Source organism: Nannobrachium achirus, assembly GCF_963921795.1.
Source record: "Nannobrachium achirus genome assembly, chromosome: 2".
Classification (NCBI taxonomy): Eukaryota; Metazoa; Chordata; class Actinopteri; order Myctophiformes; family Myctophidae; genus Nannobrachium; species Nannobrachium achirus.
Window position 1 is genome coordinate 18,788,243 of NC_137811.1, and position 23,051 is coordinate 18,811,293.

The window sequence follows — 23,051 nt, forward strand, 5'->3', positions numbered from 1 at the left end:
CCCACACAAACATCTCTTGGTCTGTGTCTCTCCATTCCTCACATATGAAGATGATGATGTTGTTGCGACCGAAGGTCGCAGTATACCATGAGAAATGTCGTAGCTTGTCCGTCCGTCCGTCCGTCCGTCCGTCCGTCCGTCCGTCTGTCTTTCAGTACAAGAAGTGATGTCACGTGTCTTTCCGTACAGAAAGTGACGTCATGTGACATCACCTCATCAAAGATCAAACCCTGGATATTCATACTGTTACTGTGACAACACAGGTGATATCACAGTGACAGTCCATATATGGGTATCCCTGATGTCACTGATATATATCACTGGCCAGATGGCAAAGGCATGGCCCATATCTGTGTGGCTGGTTCAGATAGGGATCTCCATGTATGGGCATACATATTATATATATATATAAACATATTATTATTAATAAAGGATAAAATAAAATAAAAAGTCCATATGGTCATTCCCAGAAACAAAATCCCAAAATCCCAGAAACAAAGGCCCTGCTTGGCTTTACTAATTAACATACGTTTTATGCCCATATATGGAAATTCCTATCCTTAAATTGTCAATATTAAGGACATTATTAAGGATATTATGTTATCAATATTAAGGACATCTTAATCTGGGTATCTGGGAATGCCCATATTTGGTAATGTCCATATATGGGCATGTTTTGACATAACATTGTTGACTATCATGCATCCATATATGAGTAACTGGTCTCATATACATCACTGGCCAGATGGGCAAGAATTGGCGCCACCTTGACTTTGATGTACCATATGTACATGTGATCATGAGCTTTGACCATGTTAACCCAAAAGTTTAAATGTGCACACACACACCCTGGATGCCAGGGCACAACCTCTGCCCCAAATGTGTTAGTATCTGCCTGTTACAGGACCACCAGGAGGCAGATTCTTTTGTCCAAACATCATGCAAATCGGTGAACATTATCTCTATAGTTCTAGTGATCAAGACCAATCTGTCCTTTCATATTCCAGATTGGCGAATTCCGAACATTGCCGGCCCACAATAATCTACCTGACCTGGCGGAGACCATGTGCCCCGAGGAGTACTTTTTCTAGCTGTTATTTTTTTAGCGCGGCTAGCCGCTCTAATAATATGCATTTTTTTTGGAATTGAGACAAAGTCAATGTATGATGATGATTTTTTAAGTTAAAATGTATATTTGTATTGTTTTCTTTTAACCAAATATCCCCAGGGTCTATCAGTACACAGTCACATGCTCAATATTATGTTTAACCTTCCATATTTAAATTTTACAGTTTTAATATCATTTGTTGCAATTGGGCTGTTCATCTGGTTCAGATTGTTTTGATACCGCAGCCACTTGATTGCGGAGTTTGAATTGTTTTACAGGGCACTTTTCTGGTATGTTTTCCAAAGGCACTCCCCATTCTAGCACTTCCTTTGGTGAATCTGTTGCGTCAATAACCCTTCAAAGGTATAATAGCCTTGAATAATCTGTGGTACCTTAAAACCTTGGAACAGGATGTATTGTTGTGAAATACATTTATACGTTTTGTTAGTGGATGATGTGTTTGCTAAGGGCTAGCTTTGATCAATAAGTAACTGATCAACAATCTCGTTTATTGTGTCTTTTATTATTGAGTCTTAATCCTGATTTCTGTGAAGAACGTTGCGCTTTGTTTAATTAGTGTTTATTACACTGTGAGTAACCTTTGCCATCATATCAATTTACCATTTCCAATTTCCTGATAGTCACATGGTATGGCCCAAACGAGGTCAATATAAGCAAATAAATTCTCACCTCCAGGTTGTATCTTCAAATACAACGTCCAAACGTAAGAGGATATGTAAGACAATATTTTCTATTGGCCCTAATGTTTTAATTGGTGATTTCTTTTAACCAATCTTGAAACTGCAATTTGCTATATTTGCAGTGAACCAGTGATGTTTAAATATATTTTGTCTTTTTCTTTGCTTTAAGACATTTTCAACAGGTTGGCGTTTAGATCTTCAGGATGTGGACCATGGTGAGAGCATCAGCTGTTCTGTTAGTTCTGTTCATAACGAATGTTACTGGAGATCAAGGTAAGATGCCTCTAATGTCATCTTATTGGTATAGATATGATGTTTAACATTAAGAAAGAACCGAGTCCTTATTGAATTCTACACCTGCTTCCTTCATACATGCTTCCTTATGTTTGTTCTTTTCTTTTCTTTTCTTTTTATATTAATATACTTAATGTCAGTATAATTTAGCACATTGCAGTGTACTTTCAGCTAGACTTAGTCTAGCTGAAAGTACACTGTAGTACACTGTAGTACACTACATACATTATAGAGTATACTTCAAGTGTGTTAAAATGGAACAACTCTTTGTACTTACAGAATTATAATTAAGTGGTAACAAAAAGAAAAAGAAAAAAAGTATATTAGACTATACTATGTAGAATTTTACTTGTAAAGTCAAATTCTAAATAGTACAACTTTCTGGTGCAACTGTCATTTCCGTATTGATTATCATAACTTAACAGTCAACTCCATGACATCATACACCTCCGTCCACATCTCTTCCAGGACCAGAGACCAGCGTCATCCTTCCACCGGTCGCTGATATGCGAGCACCGGAGGGGGACATCCGACTGGTAAATGGGGGGAACAACTGTGCCGGCAGAGTGGAGATCTACTTCAGTGGACGGTGGGGGACAGTGTGTGATGATGGATGGGACCTGAATGATACCCAGGTGGTGTGTAGACAGTTAGGATGCGGCAGGGCACAGTCTGCACCATGCTGTGCAGGTTTTGGTCAGGGTAGTGATCCCATCTGGTTGGATGATGTCGCCTGCACAGGCAGTGAATCAAGGCTTGCACAGTGCAGACATAGAGGTGTGGGATCCCACAACTGTGGTCACGGTGAAGATGCTGGTGTCGTCTGTCAGCCAGGTAAACATGATTATGTACTGCTTTATATGAGCTGTTGTGTTCTTATGGCCTAGTGGGGAGGGGGAAAACAATTGAAACAATTATATTGAAATCATTGTCTAGATTGTCTATTTTCACTACATGATGTTCATTGTAGTATACAGTAGGGTTATATGTATTTTTATACATTTATTTAAATACTACTACTACTAATAATATACTAATTTATGAATCGTGTACTTTAAAATATTGCACACCTTCCAACCAGTTATTGAGCACGTTTTCATTTAGTGTTCCACGGATAAAAACTGCCTAGAGGCAGCACAGCAGTTAGTTGCAAAGTAGAGTACTGTCGGATACAGCAATGCAAAGGCAAGGAATATAACAATAAGAAGCACCATCAATTACAATTTAAAATTCATAATTACAATAAAAAACAACAGTAATCAAAAGTATACACCTGCACTATGCTGAAAAACAACAACACAGCAACACAGTATCCCCTGGCTATTAATCAATGATACTACTGTTACATTTTACCAGTGGTTTGTTTGGTCTTAGTGATGTTTTCCACTTTCTACAGCACCTACTACTACAACTCCCACTACAACTCCCACTACAACACCCACTACAACCCCTTCAACGACTACAACACCTGATGAAGGTAAACCAATGCATACAGCAACGGCACCTGCAATTATGAACCGCTGTCAGTGAAAGTATTTTTATTTGGATTGTTTTAAGTACTGTATGTTGTAATAGTTATTTTACCGTACATTTCAAGGTTTCATAAAATTGTAATATATAGTAGCATAATAAATGTAATAGCTTTTAATACATTACTTAGAAATATACATTTGTCACAGAGCGAGTCAAGGGAGAGTGTTTGATTGAATACTTAATTAGTCAGAAATGTAAACAGCACGAGGTAACAGAAACGTCCTGGAGACTTGTTTTCCATTGTGTAAGATCCAAATGCAGGATGGGGCAGGGCAGGTCCATTCAGACGTGTTTATTAACACAAAAACAAGAAAACTGGGAATAAGAACAACTAAATAAATCACTGGGAGCACTAGGAGAACTGCAATGTAGAAATACTCTGTTAAAAGTCTGGAATTCTAAATTGCTCGGCATCAAAAGGTAGTAAAGTAGAAAGTACTCACTTGAAATGTGACACAGAATGTCACATTTCACAAGCTCACAATGGATTGCATCACAAAGCACTATTGAGTTACATTTTGTGGCTATTAATAAATAATTATATAGGTGTTTCTGAATCGTACAGAGTCTAAACCTCTTTATTTCATATTTCAGTATTTCACAATAATTATACTTTAGGCTATAGAAAGTAATTTACAAATCTAGTTTGACAACTATATTGTTACTGAATTTATTTTGCCTTGTCCTTCCTATGTTTCTCCTCTTTAATCCATCTCCAGCTTCTGAACTAATTTGTGGTCAGAGTCTAATCCAGATTGGCCTGCAACTGACCGGTCTACAATCCTCTGGTTTGAATGGATCCTCTGGTCACCTGGCCGACCCGCGGTGCTCATCTTTCACAGTGCGTGATGGAACAGTGTGGTACCAAGTGGAACGTCAGGCTGAGACCTGCGGGAACATATTGACGGTGAGGATTTGTCTGATAACGTGTTGCTGTTGTTACATTTTTGACTGAGTTGGTTGTGGAGCATAATTTTCTCAACAAAAAAAGGTATTGTCTTGTCTTGGACATGGGTGTAAGATGGAATTGGTATCCTGACCCGAACATTCATTTTCTGTTTACAAGAGCTTGAGAGAGAGCTTGGAAGAATCTTGTGCTTTGTGTCCAGGCAGCTGGCTAGATGATTCACTGGACTGACCATTCAGTTGACGTCTTGTCTTTCAGACCAACAGAACCCATGCCATCTACTCCAACAGTTTATTTATCTATCCTGCAAATGGTGTCTCTCTTCCTGAGAGGTTTCCCTTCTCCTGTGTCTATCCTCTGGACACAGAGACCAGCCTAGATGTGGCTATCAGACCAAATCTTCAGTGAGTAACCTATGTTCAAAGTTGCTAATGACAGTGAGAACACAGACAGTTCATATATTTGCATTAAAAAAAGTACTGTATAGTGTGCAGATGGATATTGAGGCCATTCTCACTGTATTATATTGCACCAAAATAGAATCCACAGTACAGAATTGTATCACACTGTTGAAAACAAGACCAGGTCAAAACATGGCTGGACTGTATATGTCTATATGTAAACATATTTACACATAGACAAGTATATCTATCCGGTGCTGTACCTTTAGAAACACGTGAGCATAGAAAAGGATACTGTATAATGTATACGTTAGGCCTACATGGGTTTACGATGCAGGCATCAGGTTTGACTGCATAATAGTTGATCTCTGCTAATGTTGTAATGGTAAGTTATAAGTTGCTGCCATACAAAATGGTCAAGCTTCAGTTCAGACTTTATTAGTATAGCACATATTATACTATACAGTATACAGTGCAGGGGGGGGGGGGGGAATAATTTGAAATCTTTAAAAGTCAAATGCTATAGCAGGATACAGAAGAGTAGATTGCACTAACTATATGTTGTTTCATTGACAGGCTAGAAGGTGCCATGTCAGGTGTGGGTTCACCAACCAACGCCTCCATGTCCTTGTTCCAAAAGTCCAACTACACAGAGCCTTACCCAGCAGGCCCAGTCACCCTGCCAGTGGGCTCTGGCCTGTATGTAGGAGTATCTGTAGGGGAAACAGATCCAAGGTTTGTGGTCGTTCTGGACGACTGCTATGCCACTCACTCCTCCAGCCCTGATGACCTCATGCGTCACTTCCTCGTTCAAAACAAGTAGGTTTCATTCTTTTGACTCCACAGATGTTTGTTTCCACAATGTTTCCACAATAACAAATGAATGATACAATGACTTGTACCACTAGGTCTGAATAGGCTTCATTGTGCATCGTTCAAATTGGCAGCAAAAAAAGCATTTGTGGCTTTTTGATTTTTCAATGGAAGACGCAGCAACACAATGGAATGACGGGCTATAATTTAAATGTTTTCAACTTTTCTTCTGCACACCAATGACGTGGTTAAGCTCCAATCAATCACGTTTTTGTTTCACCATTTCCACTCACCTTCTCTCTGTCCAACGTTTCCTGCATTCTGTAAATGGAACCTGTTAAACAGTTCCCTGTGGTATTTAACCAGTTCAATGTGCTATTTAACCAGTTCCCCCCTGCTATTTAACCCTACCCTTGTGATTTATTTGACTTGACTTGAGCAATACTTCAACGGCGATTCTGCAGCAATTTACAGTAGCTGGCCATGTTTGGTCATTTTAGCTTTTGTTGCTGTCAGTATGACCGCAGACCGATTGAAAAAATTATTCAGCTCAACTTGCAGTTGCACTTTTTCAGAGAAGTTAATCATGTATTAATATTAGATTATGAATGAAATTATGTCATTATGGAACATAAACTCATTTTTATCAAAAGGGGGGAGGGGGGAGGGGGGTTATATAATAGTGATGTCATGGTCGTACAATCTGACCCTTCCAGGTGTCCTACTGACCGTCGCCAAGTGAAAGTGGATGAGAGCGGCTCGTCCCTCCAGGCTCGTTTCTCTGCCCTGCTCTTCCTGTTCCATGGAGACTACAGAGATATCTACCTTCACTGCAGCCTTCACCTGTGTGACCAGAGAGCCTCCTCATGTTCTCCTGTAAGTTTCACTCTTTCTCTCCACACTCTGTTGCTTGTTTCACACCAGACAGTTAAGTCAGTAGCAAACTGTGTGCTTACTGCTATTCCTTCACCGTTCACAGGTTTGCTCAGGGAGGCGTCGTCGCTCCGTTTCCAGCCCTGGTCCTGCACCCTTCAAACCCATCACCATCGGGCCAATCACCTGTGAGTATTGAAAACAAAACAAATGTAAGAATCTGATACGTGGATCTAATCTAGCCATAAATAATAACGCCTGTAAGAGGACTTTTATTTTGAAGACGTTTTCACTCTTACTCGTCTTTATCCACAACTTTCCAACATCCCATAATGCATTGCGCAGAAGTTGGACGGAGCTTCCGGCGCCGCAGCCGAGTGTGATCTACAAGCTCACAGCGGTTGCATCTGCGACGCGACGTGAGCTTGTATGTCTGCTGTTAACCGGAAGTGTCCTGCAAATAATGCTACAGTAAATTCCCGTGGAAAGAGGTGGATAAGCCTGAGTAAAAACATCTTCAAAATAAAAGTCTTCTTACGGGCGCTATTATTTATGGCTAGATCTGATACAAGGATCTGGTACAATGATCTGAAATACTGACATGTCAGTAACCTAAATGTGTTTTCTCTTTTTGCATTGGAACTTCAGGGGACAAGGTAGCAGTGTGAAGACCAGTGGACATCTTTAAATACCTCCAAAATGTTCCATCTGTTAACTGATATTATTTTTACATTATTGTATGACTTCAGGTGTCTTTTGATTCATATACAAAGGATAATACAGAGTAATCCATATGTATGTTGTTTTTTATATGATTTATACAATTTCCCTATGATATCCACCTACTATTGAGTATTTTCAGGTAATTTTTCATTTCTCTTACAGATGTTTCAAATCAAATCAAATAATAAATAAAATACATATGCAATACATTAACACTGGTGTGGTCAAATAATAAAAACCATCCATCAAATATTCTTATTATTCATTATACAGGTGTTCTTTTTATTATTACTCTGTATTCAATAAACCATATTGACACTGTTTGAACAATTAAATAAAGTAAAATACATGGAAAAATCTGCACCTGTTTCTTTAACTCCAAAATTAAACTGTTTTAAATTGTCTTTAGTTTAACCACAAAAGGTCATATCACGAAGAAAGACATTTGACATATTTATATATGTCTAAATCTGCAGTGTGGTACTACTGTATAACAACATAACACTGTATACCTGTAATTGTCTGGATTACCATTGAATTTGCTATGTTCCCTAGAGGATCATGACCCTAAATAGTTTTCATGGGGAACCTTGGGAAAACATTGAAACAACACAGATCTTGTATGTTCCCTGGCAGGAACATGTTCAGATGTGTGGGGGTCCCTGGCAGATGGGGGTCAGCGGTAACATACATATTAATTTGGGGTCCTTGACATAAATATGTTTGAGAACCACTTTCTAAAAAGGTTGAAAAAGGTTTTCAACTCTTCCTCAAACATAATAAGAATTAAAAAAGAAAAAAAGAAAATGGCAGAGTGTAAATCCACGTTCATCATGGACATACTGGGCCTGTGAGGGGGTCTAGAGCAGTGGTTCTCATGGACCTCCATTTGGCCACAAACCTCCTTCTGAAAAGATAGCTGGTTATATTACTATAGTGTTGAAGAGAAAGAAACTGGCACCAATCAATTAGCCACTTCAGTTCCTTGGAGAAACGGTGCGGCCCTGGGCTCTCTTCCCCTGAGGCTATGGGTTGCATGTCTCCACTGTGTCATGTTAGTCCACAATAAACCACATGCGCTAAGCCACAAATGTAGACACGCACACACACACACACACACACACACGCGCACACACACACACACGCACGCACGCACGCACGCACGCACGCACGCACGCACGCACGCACGCACGCACGCACACACACACACACACACACACACACACACACACACACACACACACACACACACAGAAGGCTGCGTGTGTTTTTTATTATTATTATTTACAATTTACAATTTAGGCATTTATTATTATTACTGACTGTTTTGTAATGTATTCTGACCTGTGAAGCACTTTGGTACAATTTTTAAATGCGCTTTACAAATAAATGTGATTCAATTTGATTTGAATAATTACATTCATGTAAAACAGAGAGATTATACTGTACAGCCTTATGACTGCAACCTGTTCCTGTTCGCGGATGACTCAGCTCTCCTAGTCTCGGGCAAGGACCACTTGCAGGTTGAAATGACACTTAACTATGAACTAGAAAATATTGTTCCTTCGAAACAATTGTGGGCTCGCTTCAAGCCAGAAAACAATAAAAGTACAAAATGTCAAGATCGCAGGCAGAGCTCTCTTTGACGTTACTGACGCAATCGGATGCTGCATGCATGATTTGAGGCATTTTGTTCCAAAAATGTGTTATGCAAAAGTTGACCCACTGGTGGCGCTATAACAGGCCAATGTGAGAAGGGTGGCATCTGTTCCTTGACCTAGTGGAAATGTGCTTGCAAGATTTCACGCACATCGCAGGCTGTGTTCATGATTTGAGGTGTTTTTGGCCACTTTATCGCTGCTTGCAGCTATATTTATTATTATTATTATTATTTTATATATTTTTTGTGTGCACTTCATAGGCATGTTAGATAAAGGTCCTTGTGTGTGTGTAGAATGTTTAATGCAAATTGCAACAAAAAAATAATAATCCCAGAATAAAAATGGGTTTACGTTTCACAAACTGCTCAAAATGATATAGCGCCCCCCTTTGGCCAATTGGGGTAAGATTGGTTTTAGTGATATTTGGACTAACCCTCTACATCTTTGCCAAATGCCATGAACATGTTACTTTGCATGTATGATTTAGAGGCAGAAGAATAATTTGCATAAAACTGCAATATTCAGTGAATTATTAAAAAATAATGTTTCACTTAAAAAAAAAAATGTTTGACCGTATTGGTCCAAAGTTCATGTGAAAAAAGTTTTGTGCGCGTAACGCAAAAATCCCAGGAGGAGATAGATTTTTACTGTTTTTCATATAATTCAAAATGGTGGGAGATCTAAAGGTCAGAGGTCAAAAGTCAGCGCGTCAAAGTTGTTCGGCATGAGGACACGCATACGTGTGTCCAGGTTTCATGGCTGTACGTCAAACAGAGCATGAGCTATACCTGTTCAAAGTTTGCACTTTCGAAGGCTTCCTACAGCGCCACCATTTGGCGATTGCTGTAAAAAGTAATAGCACACGTCGCCACAGTAAGCTGAACACATTGATGTTTTTATTTTCATTTTCTGTCTCAGTATGTAGGAGTAGAAAGGTGCCAAAGTTTTGAGGAGAACTGTTACTCTATATGACTGATAGATAAATAATGACAATATCTAAAGTGTGGGCTCTTTCAGGCGAGCCCACAAGATCTGCACATGGCTTAACGACAACAAATTATCAATTCACCTGGGTAAAACCGAATCCATCCTCTTTGGATCAAATCATAACCTCAAAAAAGCCGATAACTTCACAATCAAAGTGGCAAGGTCATAACACGTAAAAACGAAATCTCCTACTTAGGATGTATCCTTGAAGCTAATCTTTCCAGCGAAAAGATGACTTCTAAAGTAGTAAATAAAATCAACCAACAAACTCGTTTCCTACAGAGGATCGCCCCGATGGTCAATTTCAACACACTGAAGACCATAGCTGGTGCAATAGTCCAGACCCTCTTTGACTACGGAGTCCACGTATCGTATGGTATCGGGACGCCCCACAAGCCCTGAAAACTAAGCTCCAAACAGCCCAAAACAAACGAATTAGGGTCCTGCTTAACCTTCCCTATCAGACTCACCTCACCGCTACTCACCAGTTAAGAGTGGGGTGGCTCAGAGTAGATGACAGAGTACAGCAACTTGCAATGGGCCTGGTGTACAAGATACACTACACCAGTAAGATACCCATGTACCTGGCAAAATACTTTATAAAGGTTAAGGATGTCCATAATTACAACACCAGAGGCAACGCCACAGATCACGTTCAACCCAGAGTCACCTCAAAGAAAGGGTCAAACTCGTTCTTCTGCTATACCACAAAAATGTGGCCCTGAAAAACCACCTACAGGCAGCAGCCGTTCGCAACTGGTAAAAACAAACATAGCCCAGCCATACCCTCCCCTGACCCCTCTTTGTACTTACTGTATGATGTTTTTATTTTTTTATTTTTAAAATAGTTTTCCCCTTTTTTTCCCTGCCTATATCTACTGCATATAGTACTGTGTTCTATCCGTCTGTCATTCAATGTTATATGAGATACTTAAATGGTTTCCTATGGAAATAAGCGTAGTCTTTTCTAGGATCTCCTTTTAGTAGACCTTGTACCAGTGAACTGTACTGTCATGACACTGTACTTTTTCCTATGCAAACTTCTTCTAATAAAGTCTTCAATCAATCAATCAATGATTTCTTTGCGGCAATACATTGCAACAATTCCTCCATTTTAACTATGTATTATAAAATAGGACTTCTTGTAAAAGCTTGGATTTACCCTCCAGTTAAACACTGGATTATGAGGAGATCAAAGTAGCAACACAATCGTAGCTACCGTGCCAACTACTTTATCAGCGGACGAGAGATATGCTGTAATAACAAACAGGCAGTCTGCCAAAACCTTTTTTTGTCTCTGTCATCCGCTGGCACTGATGAATAAATCACACCCAGGGTTCTTTGAGGGGAGCAAATATTGAAGGCATGAGAAAGAAACCCCATAAAAATGTTATATCACTGGTGAAGATTGGAATGCAAAAGAAAACGGTACATTTGTCAATTACTGTCATAATCTCATTGTATGTTAAAGGAGTAGTTCACCCCCAAAATTACTTTTTTTCTATTGATTATAAATTAATGCTGTTGTTGAATAAATCCTGCTTGTTTTGCTGGGTTGATAGACAGACAACAAACACACACACACACACACACACACACACACACACACACACACACACACACACACACACACACACACACACACACACACACACACACACACACACACACACACACACACACACATAGTGTAAGCAGCACACTAATGTGCAGAGGTACATTAGTCAGCGTTCTTTCAGTCTTTCTTGATCAGTGATTCTTAGCAGGTTTCAACTGGACCCACATTTGGTGTTGAAAAAGAAGTCAGCACCTGATATATTAAGTTCCTGGGGCATTTCTGGATGCTGAGCCAATGGTTTAAACAATGGTGTAGAGCATACATGGGCAACTGGTGGCCCTGGGGCCACATGCGGCACCCACCTTCACTTAATGTGGCCCACAGGTTAATATAGAAATACTGATATATTATTGATTTCAGCTGTTACAATTCTAAACATGCAAACATGACCCGCTTTAATTACTTCAGTTTATACTAGTAGCTAAATGACTAGTACTAGCATTTTTTATGTCCATTGTCCAATGTATTTGTATTTAAGTTCATAAAGTTAAGAACATATAAATGCATTTGAAATTAAATAAAAATGCTACTTTTCAGGATTCAAATGAAAAAATAGCTAAAAAACTATTCCAATGAAAAAATAGCAGATCTACAGGCTCAAAATGTGTCGCAAAAGGTTATTTACAAGGGTGCCCTGAGCCAAAAAAGTTTTAAAACCCCTGCTACATCCATCGTGTATACCACAGGCAGTAGTCACAACAACATAGTATTCCTGTGGCTAAAAGAAATCATGAGAAATGATACATTATTACAATGGTGTTAAATTATCACAGGATCTTTTATTTTATTTTTTCTTGACTGTATGAGAGTTTTCAGTCAGAGGTTTTCATCTTTTCCTGTCATTTGACTCTTTATCACCACTCTTTCATATGTTCAGACACCAGGTTGTGTTTGAATAAAGAATGTGTATTGTATTACAGGGACACAAGAAACATTTGCAGAGAACATTCTCCATTCTAGCATTATTCACATAGACAAACTGATTAGGCTACTCTTCTCTAGCCTATCTGTGGTCCTCAGCTCAAAGCCTGTATCAACAGAATACAGTATGCCATAGACAATTAATGGGAATGAAATGGTGGGGCGCATATAGCGTTGTTTCGATGTGTCATTAGTCTGAGGTCGGTGAATGCTAACCTGCCAATGCTGGTGAATGCTAACCTGCCGATGCTGGTGAATGCTAACCTGCCAACGCTGGTGAATGCTAACCCTAAACCCTAACCCTAACCTTACTCGGACAATGGGTCCTCGGACTATCAAGATTGTCCCGAAATGGTGATGATTATGTTCCATCCTAAAAAATAAAAGATAAAGGTATCTATCTATCTGCAAATATTTAAAGACATTTAGGCCTATGCAGGGTCCAGACCCAGTCCTCTCTCTCTCTCGCTCTCTGTGTACAGTATGCACTGTACAGGTGCACAGGTAGTGATAATCTGTTGTAGAATGACCTTGCTTTTTGTGGCCATAATTCCATCCAACATGAGAACCAAATAATGGGAAATGGGAGTTCAACCCAGTGATGAGTGAACAGGTCAGACAACAATATTGTCTCACAATTAGGCTACTTTATTTCAATTTATTGGGGGTGAATTGTGAATTAATTTGGTTAGAAAATACACCATTATGCTGATTATGGAAGCTTCTGTCCCCAACCTTTCTTTTTTTTCACCTGTTCCCCCGTGGCGGCGGTGGCTTTGTTACTTGTGTCTTTTCGCTCATCTCTTTGTTACTTGTGCCAAGAAGTAACAAAGAGTTTCTGTATGAGGAAGTTGGCACATACTGTAAGACAATGAGTTTAGTCTCAAGGGCCATGTCTGCAGGACAAGCCCAATTTCCCCGATACATCAATAAATCAAGATTAGAAGTCTCTCAGTGACTTTACATCACACCTGTCTGATTTACAGGAAGCACCTTGTTTCCAGGTTTGCAACATAATGTGCTTCTCAGGACAGTCGATGTTAATCGTTCATCTGACTATAGTTCTTTCACTTGATTGAACACTTTATTTACAAGACTATTATCAGTACAGGTATAGTAGGCCTACAGTCAAAGGTTAGGCTAAATGGATAACTATTTCCATTGTGGTCCATTGTACTCGATTCATAAGTAATACAAATGCAATACAGAACATATTGGAATAAAACTTAAGGTAAAAATAATAAGGTATACATTATAATGAAAGCTTATGGCAATAGCTGTGTGTAGAGAAATGTCTGCAAAAAGTACAGAGTACAGATGCGTGTATCTATTCTGCATCTAGCATTTGGCAAGATCCAAATTCAGAGAACATTTTTTACATCTTTGTTCTGGGGGTCCGTGGAACAAAATATTTTTAGATGGGGTCTGCGGCCAAATACATATCATTATGGGGGTCCTTGAAATGACAAAGTTTGAGAAAACTGATTTAGAAGAGATTTATAGAATCGGCCTATATACTGTACGCCTTGTGATCTTGTAGATTTTCAGCATACAAACAAGTGTAAAATCTGCCATTACGATGCCATCAAGGCCCGCCAAAATATTTCTTTTGTCTACAAAATGAAATGTAGATTAAAATCGACTAAAATGTTATGATATTTCGTCCACTAAAACTAGACTAAAAGCTAAAACATTTCAGATGACTAAAATATAACTAAAACTAAATGTGTGTGCTGTCAGAATTAACAATGCTGGGTACAGTACCCAGGAGAACACACACGCGCACGCACACGCGCACGCACGCACGCACGAATGCACGCACGCTTACACACACACACACGCACACACACACACACACACACACACACACACACACACACACACACACACACACACACACACACACACACACACAGGCAATAAACTTACCAAGTTCCAAAGATTTCTTATGAGCCAACTTCCTCATTAAAGAGAAAGAGAAAGAACAATGGGCCATGTACAGTATAAATGCTTGTAATAAAGCAATACATCATGATAAAACGTGTCATATCACTCAACTGTCAGCTTTATAGGGGTCAATTTATTTCCGGATTTGATTTGATAACAATAGCTATTTGCACTTTGTAAATGATTTAAAGGGGTTCTCAAAACATTTGTCAAGGACCCCCAAATGGATAAATATTTGACTACGGACGCCAATCTGACAATATTTTGATAGGGGCCCTCATAAGAGTTGATTAATGTGTTGTTCAAGATGATCAATATGTCCCTAACATTGCCTTTTCTATCACAAAACTACCGTAAAGGAAGTTTGATACCTCACAGGCTATTGGTAAGGGGCAGCCAGGGCAGTGTGGAAATGATGAACATATCACAGCCATTCTCCATTCTCTCCTGTCTCCTTCAGGATAAAGTACAGGATCTCCCTCCATACCCATCAGTGCATCCACAGCAATGCTCCTTCCTATCTAAAGGAACTCCTTGAACCCCCGACCTCCACCGCACTCCCTCCACTCTGGAAATTCAAACACACTCAAATCCCACATGACGAAGCTCCACACCATGCAAGGGGGGGGGGGGGGGGGGGGGAATTTTATTAATGTCATTGTTTTTTATTGTTATTATTTCTTATTATAGTGTAATTTCTTTTTTTTTTCTTTTTTTGTGCAATGTAGCACTTTGAGATTTGGTTCAAATATAAAGTGTGTTACAAATGTATTATTATTACCCTTATAATAATAATAATTATTATTATTACCCTTATTACAACTATATTACAACAGATCTTCATCCCTTACTACTGTCTCTTTCTTAAACTATTAAAACCTGGGGCCTGGTGCCTAGCAATGCCTTAGTTCTCATTCTCAATTAGAAGCTGTATCCACGAGTTTCCTACGCCCCATAGTGCATCGCGCAAACGTTTGCATCGATCTTCCGGCGCCAATTTACAAGCTCTCAACAGGTTGCATCTGCGACGCGACGTGAGCTTGTATGTCTGCTGTTAAACCCGGAAGTTTGGTCCGGATAGTCTCCAGTAAACTCCCGCGGAAACTTGTGGATAGCTTTTCCATGCCATGGAATTCCAAAATCAATATGTAAGGGATAATTTATTTCTATATCGAAAATAAATACACTCAGCCTCAACACATTACACATAATATAGTATTGTAGTGAAATAAAGCTATCATTTTCATTTATGAATACATTTCATTTGCCCTAAAGAAGGGGTCTTCAACGTTTTCAGGCCAGGAACCCCTTAGCTGAGAGAGAGATGAAGCAGGGACCCCCTCTACATATTGTATAAATGTGTGATGCAGATTTTCATCGATTTATAGACTTGTTTGACAGCACGTTCTACAAGCTCTCAAAGCCTCGAGGCGTTGAGAGCTTGTAGATCGGCTATTTTTGGCTAGAGTTCTCCTTGGAATAGGGATGCGAGGGTACAAGTTGTTAATTTAAAATAATTATCCTATCACACAAGTATTTGGTGGCCCCCCTGTAGTAACTCTGAGGTCCCGGACCCCTGTTGAAGACCCCTGCCCTAAAGACTGGTAACCAATTCTTCAAAGTCTCCTGATTTATGGCACCATCATTTATTTGATCTGTGTCTTGATGTTTTCTCTATAATAGCACTTTCTGACCTTGACCTCAAAACGTGCTATACCCAAATAAAGTTTGTTATCAATCATAGTTTATTATTATATTACGGTATTATGATGTCACTGCCATCAATGAGTTTCTGTATGAGGAAGTTGGCATACTGTAAGACAATGAGTTTAGTCTCAAGGGCCATGTCTGCAGGACAAGCCCAATTTCCCCGATACATCAATAAATCAAGATTAGAAGTCTCTCAGTGACTTTACATCACACCTGTCTGATTTACAGGAAGCACCTTGTTTCCAGGTTTGCAACATAATGTGCTTCACAGGACTGTCGATGTTAATCGTTCATCTGACTATAGTTATTTCACTTGATTGAACACTTTATTTACAAGACTATTATCAGTACAGGTATAGTAGGCCTACAGTCAAAGGTTAGGCTAAAAGGATAACTATTTCCATTGTGGTCCATTGTACTCGATTCATCAGTAATACAAATGCAATACGGAACATATTGGAATAAAACTTAAGGTAAAAATAATAAGGTATACATTATAATGAAAGCTTATGGCAATAGCTGTGTGTAGAGAAATGTCTGCAAAAAGTACAGATGCGTGTATCTATTCTGCATCTAGCATTTGGCAAGATCCAAATTCAGAGAACATTTTTTACATCTTTGTTCTGGGGGTCCGTGGACCGTGGAACAAAATATTTTTAGATGGGGTCTGCGGCCAAATACATATCATTATGGGGGTCCTTGAAATGACAAAGTTTGAGAAAACTGATTTAGAAGAGATGTATAGAATCGGCCTATATACTGTACGCCTTGTGATCTTGTAGATTTTCAGCATACAAACAAGTGTAAAATCTGCCATTACGATGCCATCAAGGCCCGCCAAAATATTTCTTTTGTCTACAAAATGAAATGTAGATTAAAATCGACTAAAATGTTATGATATTTCGTCCACTAAAACTAGACTAAAAGCTAAAACATTTCAGATGACTAAAATATAACTAAAACTAAATGTGTGTGCTGTCAGAATTAACAATGCTGGGTACAGTACCCAGGGGAACACACACGCGCACGCACGCACACGCGCACGCATGCACGCACGAATGCACGCACGCTTACACACACACACACACACACACACACACGCACACACACACACACACACACACACACACACACACACACACACACACACACACACACACACACACACACACACACACACACACACACACACACACACACAGGCAATAAACTTACCAAGTTCCAAAGATTTCTTATGAGCCAACTTCCTCATTAAAGAGAAAGAGAAAGAACAATGGGCCATGTACAGTATAAATGCTTGTAATAAAGCAATACATCATGATAAAACGTGTCATATCACTCAACTGTCAGCTTTATAGGGGTCAATTTATTTCCGGATTTGATTTGATAACAATAGCTATTTGGCACTTTGTAAATGATTTAAAGGGGTTCTCAAAACATTTGTCAGGGACCCCCAAATGGATAAATATTTGACTACGGACGCCAATCTGACAATATTTTTGATAGGGGCCCTCATAAGAGTTGATTAATGTGTTGTTCAAGATGATCAATATGTCCCTAACATTGCCTTTTCTATCACAAAACTACCGTAAAGGAAGTTTGATACCTCACAGGCTATTGGTAAGGGGCAGCCAGGGCAGTGTGGAAATGATGAACATATCACAGCCATTCTCCATTCTCTCCTGTCTCCTTCAGGATAAAGTACAGGATCTCCCTCCATACCCATCAGTGCATCCACAGCAATGCTCCTTCCTATCTAAAGGAACTCCTTGAACCCCCGACCTCCACCGCACTCCCTCCAATCTGGAAATTCAAACACACTCAAATCCCACATGACGAAGCTCCACACCATGCAAGGGGGGGACCGGGCCTTCTGCTCAGCTGCTCCTCAGCAGGGAGCACCACAGTCCGTTGACGCTTTTAAAAGGGGACTTTTATCATGTAATAACATATCTTTTTAACAAAGCATTTGCCTAGTTAGACTTATGTTCGCCCTGTACTGTTCTGATCTTGTTTTTGTTAGTCTTGTTTTGTTTTTTGTTTCTTGTTTTATGTCCTGAGGACAACGGATGAAATTTAGCTTTAAGCTAACTCCGGCTGGTTTACACTAAGATCTTGTATGTTGTATTATGCAATATGTCATAATCTCTGTGTCCATGAACTGGCACTGTCATGTCTAAATAAACAAATAAAGTAAAGTAAATGTGATCCCCTATGTGTTTTTAAACCTTTTAAACCTTTTCTTAGCTGTGTATCGTTGACCTTTGATCAGAATTGTATTCATTTCATTGTTTTTTATTGTTATTAATTATTATTATAGTGTAATTTCTTTTTTTCTTTTTTTGTGCAATGTAGCACTTTGAGATTTGGTTCAAATATAAAGTGTGTTACAAATGTATTATTATTACACTTATAATAATAATAAATATAGCTGCAAGCAGCGATAAAGTGGCCAAGGCAGAAAAAGCAGGAAGCAAAAAAGCAGCAAGGGAAAGCAAGGGAAAATAACATTTGGTGTTGAAAAAGAAGTCAGCACCTGATAATTATATTAAGTTCCTGGGGCATTTCTGGATGGTGAGTCTGCTGAGCCAATGGTTTAGAAACATTGGTGTAGAGCATACTGTACATGGGCAACTGGCGACCCAGGGACCAAATGCGGCACCCACCTTCACTTAATGCGGCCCACAGGTTAATATCGGAATACTGATATGTTATTGATTTCAGCTGTTACAATTCTAAACATGCAAACGTGACCCACTTTAATACTAGTAGCTTAATGACTAGACTCTTTTGTATGTCCATTGTCCAATGTATTTGTATTTAAGTTCATAAAGTTAAGAACATATAAATGCATTTGAAATTAAATAAAGATGTTAATTTTCAGGATTCAAAATTAAAAACAGCTAAAAAACTATTCCAATTCAAAAATAGCAGATCTACAAGCTAAAATGTGTTGCAAAAAGTTATTTACAAGGGTGCCCTGGGTACCACAGCCAGTAGTCACAACAGGTTTTCATCTTTTCCTGTCATTTGACTCTTTATCACCACTCTTTCATATGTTCAGACACCAGGTTGTGTCCGAATAAAGAATGCGTATTGCATTACAGGGAGATTATTCTGATAAGAAACATTTGCAGAGAACATTCTCCATTCCAGCATTATTCATAGACTAACTGATTAGGCTACTCTTCTCTAGCCTATCTGTGGCCCTCAGCTCAAAGCCTGTATCAACAGAATACAGTATGCCACATGGGGAATGAAATGGTGGGGCGCGTAGCGTTATTTCTATGTGTCATTAGTCCAAGGTCAGTGAATGCTAACCTGCTAACGCTGGTGAATGCTAACCTACCGATGCTGGTGAATGCTAAACCTAAACCCTAACCCGAACCTTACTCGGACAATGGGTCCTCGGACTATCAAGATTGTCCCGAAATGGTGATGATTATGTTCCATCCTAAAATATAAAAGATAAAGGTATCTATCTGCAAATATTTAAAGACATTTAGGCCTATGCAGGGTCCAGACCCAGTCCTCTCTCTCTCGCTCTCTGTGTACAGTATGCACTGTACAGGTGCACAGGTAGTGATAATCTGTTGTAGAATGACCTTGCTTTTTGTGGCCATAATTCCATCCAACATGAGAACCAAATAATGGGAAATGGGAGTTCAACCCAGTGATGAGTGAACAGGTCAGACAACAATATTGTCTCACAATTAGGCTACTTTATTTCAATTTATTGTGGGTGAATTGTGAATTAATTTGGTTAGAAACTACACCATTATGTTGATTATGGAAGCTTCTGTCCCCAACCTTTCTTTTTTTTCACCTGTTCCCCCGTGGCGGCGGTGGCTTTGTTACTTGTGTCTTTTCGCTCATCTCTTTGTTACTTGTGCCAAGAAGTAACAAAGAGTTTCTGTATGAGAAAGTTGGCACATACTGTAAGACAATGAGTTTAGTCTCAAGGGCCATGTCTGCAGGACAAGCCCAATTTCCCCGATACATCAATAAATCAAGATTAGAAGTCTCTCAGTGACTTTACATCACACCTGTCTGATTTACAGGAAGCACCTTGTTTCCAGGTTTGCAACATAATGTGCTTCACAGGACAGTCGATGTTAATCGTTCATCTGACTATAGTTCTTTCACTTGATTGAACACTTTATTTACAAGACTATTATCAGTACAGGTAGTAGGCCTACAAGCAATGGTTAGGCTAAAAGGATAACTATTTCCATTGTGGTCCATTGTACTCTAGACTATTCATCAGTAATACAAATGCAATACAGAACATATTGGAACAAAACTTAAGGTAAAAATAATAAGGTATACATTATAATGAAAGCTTATGGCAATAGCTGTGTGTAGAGAAATGTCTGCAAAAAGTACAGAGTACAGATGCGTGTATCTATTCTGCATCTAGCATTTGGCAAGACCCAAATTCAGAGTGAACATTTTTGACTCAAATCTTTGTTCTGGAGGTCCATGGAACAAAACATTTCGAGATGGGGGTCCGCGGCCAAATACATATCATTTTGGGGGTCCTTGACATGACAAAGTTTGAGAACCACTGATAGAAACATACGTTTTTCAGAAAACTGATTTAGAAGACATTGACAGAATTGGCCTACTGTATAGCAACACGTTGTGATCTTGTAGATCTGCTATTTTCAGCATGCAAACAAGTGTAAAATCTTACGAGACCATCAAGGCCCGGCAACATATTTTTTTTTGTCGACAAAATCAAATGTAGATTAAGTCGACTAAAATGTTATATTTAGTCCAATAAAACTAGACTAAAGCTAAAACATTTCAGATTACTAAAATATGGCAAAAACGAAATGATTTTTTATTCAAATCACTATGACTAAAACTAAGTCAAAATTTGCTGTCAGAATTAACACTACTAGGTACAGTACCCACTACCCAGGGGAATGTACTTAGTAGTATGTACTTACAATAAACTTACGGAGTTCCAAATCAATATATTCTTGTGTGCCAACTTCCTCGTTTAAAGCGAAAGTTGGCACATATAAGAACAATGGTCTATGTACAGTGAATGAACAATGTATAACGAGCCCAATGCTTGTAATAAAGCAATAAATCATAATTAAGTGTCATATCACCCAACTCTGTCAGCTTTATAGGGGTCAATTTGTTTCCGGGTTTGAGACATGACCAGTTTTTTCACCAGTCATTCATTTAAAAAATCTTCACAATGAAATTATATATAACAATACACTTTGTAAATGACTTAAAGGGGTTCTCAAACCTTTTCATCTCAAGGACACCCAAATGGATATGTATTTGACCATGCACGGATGCCAATCTGACAATATTTTGCCAGGGACCCTCCACCTCATGCAGTAAGAAACGATTTGTGTTGTTCAAAACATTTTCAAAATGTCTCTAACATTGTCTTTTCTATCACAAAACTACCTTGGAAAGTTTGATACCTCACAGTATTGCCTTCTTGGTATATGGGGAAGCCAGGCAGTGTGGAAATGATGAACATTTCACAGCCATTCTCCTTTCTCTCCTGTGTCTCCTTTCAGGATAGAGTAGGCCTACACAGTACAGGGTCTCCCTCCTTACCTATCAGTGCACCCACAGCAATGCTCCCTCCTATCTAAAGGAACTCCTCGAACCCCAGACCTCCACCGCTCCCTCCACTCTGGAAATTCAAACACACTCAAACCCCGCATGACGAAGCTCCGCACCATGGGGGGGACCGGGCCTTCTGCTCAGCTGCTCCTCAGCTGTGCAACAGCGCCCTCCTTGACCACCTGTGAGCACTGCAGTCCATTGACACTTTTAAAAGGGGACTTTTAACATAAGTATTTGTCTAGATGGACTTATGTAATGCCCTGTGTGTTTTTCTTTCCGTTGACCTTTGATCTGATTTTTATTCATTTCATTGTTCTTATTTTTATTATTTCTTATCAAAAATATAAAGTGTGTTACAAATGAAATGTATTATTATTACAATTTTATTACAACGGATCTTCTTCCATCCCTCACTACTCTTTCTTAAACCATTAAAATCTGAGGTCATTTCTAGAACCTTAATTCTCAATCAGTAGTTCTCTAACATCATTATGCCATCGAACCCCACATTGATTAATATCTTGTTATATACCGGTAGTATAGTTTTGAATAGCTTGGAATAGTTTGCATCATTTTAATAAATGTTTAGTCATTATAAAGCCTACTTTTTGTAAATTATTTAGTTAATACACTCAGCCTTGACATCTTACATATAATAGCATTGTAGTGAAATAAATCTATAATTTTTGTTAATGAATGCATTTCATTTGCCCTAAGGACTGGTAACCGGTTCTTCAGATTCTCCTCATTTATGGCACCATCGTTTATTTGATCTTTGTCTTGAAGTCACCGCCATCAATGAAGCATTTCCTTGTCCCTCGGTGAGTCACGTGTTATATGACCCCGGCAGAGACTTATAAATTCTCTAACACCACCTCTGATGGTCAGAGAGAAGCATCAGTCTCAGGTTTTCTAAGTTTTCTATGTTCTTAAATTGGTGATTGTCAGGTGTGGTATACTATTAAGTTAAATCTACTTCTGCCTTTGCATTGAGCCTGTGATGTTATAGATTCTGTCGCGGTGTTGTAGTCTGTCTAAAAAATGATGTTTTGTATAATATTGTCAACAGGTTGGTGTCAGAACAGCTAGGATGGGGACCATGCTGAGAGTGTCAGCTGTTCTGTTGGTTCTGTTCATACAGAGTGCCACTGGAAACCGCACAGGTAAACTACTTCTAATGTCTAGTTATTAACATCAATATTAGATGGGTGTCCTGGTTGGTATATGCCTAATACGTAAACAGACATTTT